Source organism: Cervus canadensis, chromosome 7 (assembly GCF_019320065.1).
Source record: "Cervus canadensis isolate Bull #8, Minnesota chromosome 7, ASM1932006v1, whole genome shotgun sequence".
NCBI classification, from domain to species: Eukaryota; Metazoa; Chordata; class Mammalia; order Artiodactyla; family Cervidae; genus Cervus; species Cervus canadensis.
In genome coordinates, this window is record NC_057392.1 from 61,105,974 (window position 1) to 61,115,769 (window position 9,796).

Sequence of the window (9,796 nt, forward strand, 5' to 3'; positions counted from 1 at the left end):
ATCCCCTGGAGAAGAGAATGGCTGCTCACTCTAGTGTTCTTATCTGGAAAATTCCATGATCAGAGGAGCATAGCAGACTACAGTTCATGGGATCACAAAGAGTTGGACACAACTGAGTGACTAACATGCATATACACAATATTCCCTTGTATATATGTACCACAACTTCATCATCTATTCCTCTGTTGATGGACATTTAGGTAGGTTCCCTATCCTAGCTTTTGTAAATAGTGCTGCTGTGAACATTGCAGTGCATGTATCTTTTTGAATTATGGTTTTCTCTGGGTATAGGCTCAGTAGTGGGATTGCTGGGTCATATAGTAGTTCTATTTTTAGTTTCTTAAGGAACCTCCATACTGTTTTCCATAGTGGCTGTATCAGTGTACAGTCCCACCTATTTCTGAGCTTTCTATTCTGTACCATTGATCTGGTGTCTGTTTTTATGCCAAGATCTTTACTGTTTTGGTTACTGTAGATTTGCAGTATTGTCTAAAGTCAGGGAGCTTGATTCTCCCCGCTCTATTCTTTCTCAGAATTGTTTTGACTACTGGGGGTCTTTTCTGTTTCTATGCAAATTTAAAAATTTTTGTTCCAGTTCTGTGAAAAATGTCATTGGTAACTTGATAAGGATTGCTTTGAATCTGTAGATTGCTATGGGTAGTATGACCATTTAAAAATATTGATTCTTCCAATCCCAGGATGAGTGGTATATCTTTCCATCTGTTTGTGTCATCTTTAATTTCTTTCATTAGCATCTAATAGTTTTTGGAATACAGTTCTTTTGCTTTCTTGGGTAGGTTTATTCCTAGGTATTTTCTTCTTTTTGATGTAATGGTATGTGGATTGTTTCCTTAATTTCTCTTTCTGATAGTGCATTAAGATATTAAACAGATTTTTGTAAATTGACTTTGTATCCTGCCTCTTTACTGAATTAACTGATGAGCTCTAATAGTTTTCTGATAGCATTGTTAGATTTTCTATGTATTAGTATCATGTCATCTGCATACAATGACAGTTTTACTTCTTCCTTTCCAATTTGGATTCCTTTTATTTTCTTATTTCCTTTTCTTCTCTGATTGCTGTGGCTAGGACTTCCAAAACCATGTAGAATAAAAGTAGCCAGAGTGTACATCTTTGTTTTGTTCCTGATCTTAGAAGGAATGCTTTCAGCTTTTCACTGTTGAGTATGATGTTAGCTGTGGATTTTTCATGTATGAACTGCCTCCCTCCTTGAAGTGGTCATAGCAGGGATGGAATTTGGATTACAGCTTGAAGGGGAGACATGATCCACCAAGGGAGAAGGAGCAAATGGTGAAGAGAACATGTCCTGCCATGTGCATTCTGTATGGCTTTTCACAGGTTACTTAATCCCTTTTAATCTGATTTCATTAGCTGTAAAATGAGGTTAATAAAAACACAGTTTGGCCTGTTCCTTTTTTGGGAAAAAAGAAAAAGCCTCTGGGAAAGCTTCTAATCCAGTTCCTGGCGCTTACTAGGAGCAACAGTTTACTTTCCTGAAAGCCAGACCATTTGCATCTCTTTCTTTTCCCTTCCTTGCTCTGCCTGGACCTTAGTTGATGCCACTTCCTTAGGCTGCTCACATTTCATCTCCATGCAAAGCTGTCAGGGACTCACTGCAACTGATTTGCTTCCCCCTCATCAGGGTGGGCACCTCTACTGAAAGCAAACTCTGTATCTTGGTAGAATGAAAAAGAAACTGGCCACATCATCATTGTTACTACTTGAAGCAATAATTTAGAAGGTCCTGTAGACTCCCTGAAAAAGGCATCATCTTTTTACTCACTGTTTTCATTATTTTATTTCTCAAGCAGACAGACAATTAAAACAAGTTGGTTTCAAGCTTTTCAGTGTTTCAATTAAGATTTTTATGTTCAGTACTCAGTGGTATGTAATTTTAGAAGTATGATGCCAATTTTAATTAATTTTCATAGGTTTGCTAATTAAAACAATTAAGATGTAGGCCTTATGCTTTGGAAAAATAATTGGAGGAACTCTTGAATATTATCCTTGAGGTTTCACACTAGCAAAAAATGGTGTAAATTTGTTTTAAAAATAGCTGGAAACCCAAAAGAAGTAATTAGAACATCAAAGTTGTGTCTGCATCTATCTTTTAAAAAAATTATAGTAGATAAAATTTTCCTTGAGTTTCTGGAAGCTGATTCTGCCTGCCTCTGTGTTCATGGTGGTAATAATAATTAGGAGTAATACTAAACAAATTTTCAATAACACCATGACATGGAAACTTTAAACTTTGGAGATAAATGTCGACAAGACAAAGTACTGAGAGATGAAAAAATGAGAGAACACACACAGAAAGCCCAAGGGAATGGAAGGAGAAATATGTAATGTAAATTAATAATCCTGTTGCCAACAAGATACAGTCCTTAAGATAAATGGGTGTCCAACTTTTTTGAAGTCACAGATCTTTAGTCAAAGCATACTTCCTGGAAGGTTCACACAGAACATAATTCTTAATAGTAGTGGTAACATGACAGTGTATATGAAAAGAAAAATGAACAAGAAGCAGGAATACTCAAACTGTTTAGCAAAGTGGTTAAATGCAAGAACTCTGGTGTCACCCTATCTAGGTTTTAATCTTTGCTCTGCCTCTAAAATAGGGGTAGTAAAACCTATCCCAAAGTGTTGTTGTAGGGACTAAATGAGTTATTATGTGTAAATCACTTAGAACAATATTCTATCCAAAATAAAGATTATATTTATAAATATCCTCACAAATATTTAAAATATGAAAAATTAGTAATTTCTGCAAGCAATCTCCCCATTGTTTAGTTTATCCATATGTTGTTATACAATCTTGGCAGAAGCCCAGAGTTTTGGCAAACAATGATTTAAAATCTCAGTATATTTATCAGGGGTCGTAAAAATGTTGATACCCTTTGATTTAATAATTTTGCCTTAAGGAACCTAGTTGAAGGAAATAATAAAAATGAAAAAAAAAGTATTAACAAAGATACTCACCATAGCATTATCTAGGAATAAAAATTAAAACTAAATGTCAGAAAATAGGGGAATAAATAAGGATTCTTTACATAGATGATGACATATTTAAAAGGTACAATATATACTCGCTTAAAAAATGTTGGCCTCTGGCTATCTTTCATAATGAATGTTAATTACATGCACAAATGCTGATGGTATAGTGGTAAGGGAGCTCAGCAAAATATATAGTTGTATTTATAGTCTGATCCTTACTTTAAAAATATGTCTAGACCATACCTTTGAAAATGTAGTTAATATATTAACATTGTTTCAGATGGTTAGAGCAAAGGTCATCAAACCTTTTCTGTAAAGTGCTGGCTGATGTAAACATTTCAGGTTTTGTAGACCATAGAGTTTCTGTCATAACTACTATACTTTGCTATGGTGGTGTGGAAAGCAGCCGTCGATAACAGTCAACAGATGGAGGGGTGCTGTGTTCCAATAAAACTTAATTTACAAAAATTGGCTTGTTGGCCATAATTAGTCAACCTCTGGGTTAGATTTGCAGATGCTTTTGTTACCTTTTCAAATATTCTTCTCAACTTTCTACAGTAAGAAAAGGATATAAGTTACTTTCATAGTAAAAAAATTAATGTGTTATAAAAAGCAAAATATCCTCTGCTATAAAGAATAAGAGATACCATCAGTTCAGTTCAGTTCAGTCACTCAGTCCTGTCTGACTCTTTGCGACTTCATGGTCTGCAGCATGCCAGGCCTTAGTCCATCACCAATTTCTGGAGCCTACTCAAACTCACGTACATTGAGTCGGTGATGCCATCCAACCATCTCATCCTCTGTTGTCCACTTCACCTCCCGCCTTCAATCTTTCCCAGCATCAGGGTCTTTTCAAATGAGTCAGTTCTTCACATCAGGTGGCCAAAGTGTTGGAGTTGCAGCTTCAGCATCAGTTCTTCCAGTGAATATTCAGGACTGATTTCCTTTAGGATGAACTGGTTTGATCTCCTTGCAGTCCAAGAGACTCTCGAGAGTCTTCTGCAACACCACAGTTCAAAAGCATCAATTCTTCGGAACTCAGCTTTCTTTATAGTCTAACTCTCACATCCACACATGACTATTGGAAAAACCATAGCTTTGACTAGATGGACCTTTGTTGGCAAAGTAATGTCTCTGCTTTTTAATATACTGTCTAGGTTGGTCATAACTTTTCTTCCAAGGATTAAGCATCTTTTAATTTCATGGCTGCAGTCACCATCTGCAGTGATTTGGGAGGGGAGCCCCCCAAAATAAAGTCAGCCACTGTCTCCATTGTTTCCCCATCTATTTGCCATAAAGAGATGGGACCAGATGCCATGATGTTAATTTTCTGAATATTGAGTTTTAAGCCAGCTTTTTCACTCTCTTCTTTCACTTTCATCAAGAGGCTCTTTAGTTCTTCTTTGCTTTCTGCCATAAGGGTGGTATCATCTGCATATCTGAGGTTATTGATATGTCTCCCAGCAATCTTGATTCCAGCTTGTGCTTCATCTAGTCCAGCATTTCTCATGATGTACTCTGCATGTAAGTTAAATAAGCAGGGTGACATTATACATCCTTGATGTGCTCCTTTTCCTATTTGGAACCAGTCTGTTGTTCCATGTCCAGTTCTAACTGTTGCTTCTTGACCTGCATGCAGATTTCTCAGAAGGCAGGTCAGGTGGTTTGGTATTCCCATCTCTTTCAGAATTTTCCACAATTTGTTGTGATCCACACAGTCAAAGGCTTTGGCATAGTTAATAAAGCAGAAGTAGATGTTTTTCTGGAACTCTTTTGCTTTTTTGATGATACAGTGGATGTTGGCAATTTGATCTCTGGTTCCTCTGCTTTTTCTAAATCCAGCTTGAACATCTGGAAGTTCTCGGTTCACGTACTGTTGAAGCCTGGCTGCAGAATTTTGAGCATTGCTTTGCTAGCATGTGAGATGAGTGCAGTTGTGCAGTAGTTTGAGCATTCTTTGGCATTAAGCAATGCCAATCATTCCAATCTTTGAGATTGGAATGAAAACTGACCTTTTCCAGTCTTACGGCCACGGCTGAGTTTTCCAAATTTGCTGGCATATTGAGGTAACACTTTCACAACATCATCTTTTAGGATTTGAAATAGCTTAACTGGAATTCCATCACCTCCACTAGCTTTATTCATAGTGATGCCTACTTGACTTCGCATTCCAGGATGTCTAGCTCTAGGTGAGTGATCAGACTATCATGATTATCTGGATCATGAAGATCTTTTTTGTATAGTTCTTCTGTGTTTTCTTGCCACCTCTTTTATTTTCTGCTTCTTTTAGGTCCATATCATTTCTGTCTTTTATTGTGCCCATATTTGCATGAAATGTTGCCTTGGTAACTCTAATTTTCTTGACAAGATCTCTAGTCTTTCCCATTCTATTGTTTTTCTCTATTTGTTTGCATTGATCAATGAGGAAGGCTTTCTTATCTCTCCTTGTTATTCTTTGGAACTCTGCGTTCAAATGGGTGTCTTTCCTTTTCTCTTTTGCCTTTCACTTCTCTTCTTTTCACAGTTATTTGTAATGCCTCCTCAGACAACCATTTTGCCTTTTTGCCTTTCTTTTTCTTAGGGATGGTCTTGATCACTGTCTCCTGTACAGTGTCATGAACCTCTGTCCATAGTTCTTCAGGCACTCTATCAGATCTAATCCCTTGAATCTATTTATCACTTCCATTGTATAATTGTCAGGGACTTGATTTAGGTCATATCTGAATGGTCTAGTGGTTTTCCCTACTTTCTTCAATTTTCTTCAGAAATTCAAATTTCTGAATTTGGCAATAAGATGTTCATGATCTGAGCCACAGTCAGCTCCCAGTATTGTTTTTGCTGACTGTATAGAGCTTCTCCATCTTTGGCTTCAAAGAGTATAATCAATCTGATTTTGGTGTTGACCATCTGGTGATGTCCATGTGTAGAGTCTTCTCTTGTGTTGTTGGAAGAGGGTGTTTGCTATGACCAGTGTGTTCTCTTGGCAAAACTCTTATTAGCCTCTGCCCTGCTTCCTTCTGTACTCCAAGGGCAAATTTGCCTGTTACTCTAGGTATTTCTTGACTTCCTACTTTTGCATTCTAGTCCCCTATAATGAAGAGGACATCTTTTTTGGGTGTTCTAGAAGGTCTTGTAGATCTTCATAGAACCATTCAACTTCAGTTTCTTCAGCATCACTGGTCGGGGCATAGACTTGAATTACTGTGTTGTTGAATGGTTTGCCTTGGAAATGAATAGAGATCATTCTGTCTTTTTTGAGATTACATCCAAGTACTGCATTTTGGACTCTTTTGTTGACTATGATGGCTATTTCATTTCCTCTAAGGTATTTTTGTCCACAGGAGTAGATATAACGGTCATCTGAGTTAAATCCACCCATTCCAGTCCATTTTAGTTCACTGATTCCTAAAATGTCATTGTTCACTCTTGCCATCTCCTCTTTGACCTAACATTCCAGGTTCCTATGCAATATTGCTCTTTACAGCATCGGACTTTACTTCCATCACCAGTCATATCCACAGCCGGGTGTTGTTTTTGCTTTGGCTCCATCCCTTCATCCTTCTGGAGTTATTTCTCCACTGATCTCCAGTAGCATATTGGGTACCAACCAACCTGGGGAATTCATCTTTCAGTGTCCTATCTTTTTGCCATTTCATACTGTTCATGGAGTTCTCAAGGCAAGAATACTGAAGTGGTTTGCCATTCCCTTCTGCAATGGACCACATTTTGTCAGAACTGTCCACTATGACCCATCCGTCTTGGGTGGCCCTAGATGGCATGGCTCATATAGATCATTAGAAAATGGCTATTATAGACTTCTGTGATTTAAAAATTCATATCAGATCAACATCAGAAATGACATGCTTAAAAATAAAAGCCTGCAGTCATTACATGGTACACTTAGAATAAAGTCCAAAATATTTTATGTAGGCTCTAAGACCCAAAAAGACCTGACCTCTGGCTCTATCTCCCAGTTCACATCTTACCACTTTCTCCCTTGGTCACTTACTCCAGTAGTGCTTGCCTTGATATGGGGCCCTACGATTGAGCATTTAATGCAGACTTGAATAAACAGACTGTTAGCATCATAAGAATTTGCCTACAAATTGGAATTTGCCTACAAATCCAAGAGTCCTGGAAATGACTGAAAAAAATTACTCAGGCTTCTAAATTCTTTTTAAAAACCTGGTATTTTTATGGCATACATAAAATAGTCTAATATTTTATTAGTTTTCTTTATTTTTCGTTCAGTTCAGTCACTCAGTCATGTCCGACTCTCTGCGACCCCATGAGCCGCAGCACGCCAGACCTCCCTGTCCATCACCAACTCCCGGAGTCCACCCAAACCCATGTCCATTGAGTTGGTGATGCCATCGAACCATCTTATCCTCTGTCATCCCCTTCTCCTCCTGCCCTCAATCTTTCCCAGCATCAGGGTCTTTTCCAATGAGTCAGCTCTTCTCATAGGGTGGCCAAAGTATTGGAGTTACAGCTTCAACATCAGTCCTTCCCATGAACACCCAGGACTGATCTCCTTTAGGATGGACTGGTTGGATCTCCTTACAGTCCAAGGGACTCTCAAGAGTCTTCTCCATCACCACAGTTCAAAAACATCAATTCTTCTGAACTCAGCTTTCTTTATAGTCCCACTCTCACATCCATACATGACCACTGGAAAAACCATAGCCTTGACTAGACAGATCTTTGTTGGCAAAGTAATGTCTCTGCTTCTTAATATGCTGTCTAGGTTGGTCATAAGTTTCCTTCCAAGGAGTAAGCGTGTTTTAATTTCATGGCTGCAGTCACCATCTGTAGTGATTTTGGAGCCCAGAAAAATAAAGTCAGCCACTGTTTCCCCATCTATCTGCCATGAAGTGATGGGACCGGATGCCATGATCTTAGTTTTCTGAATGTTGAGTTTGAAGCCAACTTTTTCACTCTCCGCTTTCACTTTCCTCAAGAAGCTGTTTAGTTCTTCACTTTCTGCCATAAGGGTGGTGTCATCTGCATATCTGAGGTTAATCATCCAGTCCACACAAATTTAAAGGAATCAACTAAAATACCAGCTAGCCTCAGATTTTATTTTTGAACTTAGACAAGCTAAAATTTTATAAAGCACAATAGATAATCTTAAAAAATTAATCAATTTAGGCCGCACTAGGTCCTCATTGCTGCATACGAGCCTTCTCTAGTTACAGTGACTGGGGGCTTCTCTTGGTGTGGAACACTAGGCTCTGGATCGTGTGGGCTCAGTAGTTGCTGTTTGCTGTCTCTAGAGCACAGGCTCACTAATTCTGGTGCAGAGGCTTAGATACATATACATATATACACATATCTATCATATATATATATGAGTATATACACATATCTATTGAACTTTTAAAATTCTTATGAGGCAGGTAAAAGCAATGTCTGGTTTTATGTTGTATTTCTTTTATTATGAGAAGTTTAAGTACATTCTAATATGTTTAAAAGCCATTTATGTTTACTAGTTTGTGACCTTTGTTCATGACCTTAGATTTTCTGTTATCCTTCAGTTGTCTTTTTTTTGTGTGTGTGTGTATTGTGTGTATTTTACTATGCTATGGAAATTAGCTTTTGTCTGTCATATATGCTGCTAATAAGGTTTCTATTTTGTCTTTTGATTTTATTTATTATTTACTTACTTTGCAGTGGAGAAATTAAAACAAAAATAATGGTCAAATTCTTAAATCTTTGAAGTATTCTGAAATTTAAATCATGCTTTGAAAGATCTGTTCTGCTCCAAGATTTTTACTGCTGTTCAGTCACTAAGTTGTGTCTGACTCTTTGTGACCGCATGAACTGCAATATGTGAGGCTTCCCTGTCCTTTACTGTCTCCCAGAGTTGACTCAAACTCATGTCCATTGAGTATGTGATATCATCCAACCATCTCATCTTCTGTTGCCCCCTTCTCTTATTTTTTTCCCCTTAGATCTTTGCTTTATGTGGGATTTATTTTTTAGTAAGGAGTGATAGAAGAGTACATACCACATTCTTCTGCTAATTTAGTCAGGCAAGAGTCTCTGATTACTGAATGATCCAACCTGGTTTCTTTAAACTATCAGGTATTTACCACTCAAAATACTCTGTAAAACCATACAACAAAATAACTTAATATTAACATGTAGCAAGATGCTTTCAGTGAGTTATTTAGAGCAATTATTTTCTGAACTTCATTCAAATACTGCCCCTGTAATTTTTTAAAAATTTTCTTTCTTTATTTTTGGCTGTGGTGGGTGTTCATTGCTGTGCGGGCCTTTCTCTAGTTTAAGCAAGCAGGGACTACTCTCTCGTTGTGACGCGTGGACCTCTCATTTTGGTGCTTCACTTGTTGCAGAGCATAGGCTCTCAGATGCGCAGGCTTCAGCACTTGTGACACGTGGGCTCGCTAGTCGTGGCTCCCCGGCTCTAGAACCACAAGCTCAGTCGTTGTGGTGCATGGGCTCAGTTGCTCCATGGGATGTGGGATCCTCCTGGACCAGGGATCAAAACCATGTCTCCTGCACTGGCAGCTGGATTCTTTACTCCTGAGCCACCAGGAAAGCCCTACCTCTGTAATATTTGACATTTCCACATTAACTCCTATAATATTATCTTCTTAATACTTTACATTATCTCTTTTTATGTTAGTAATTTTATTGAAAAAGGAAATTTTATATCATAATTTAGTATTTTAGTTAAATTTCTGAAAGCATACTAAAATAAATAAATATTAAAATCACATTTTTACCTATATACACTGATGTCTCAACACTGGCA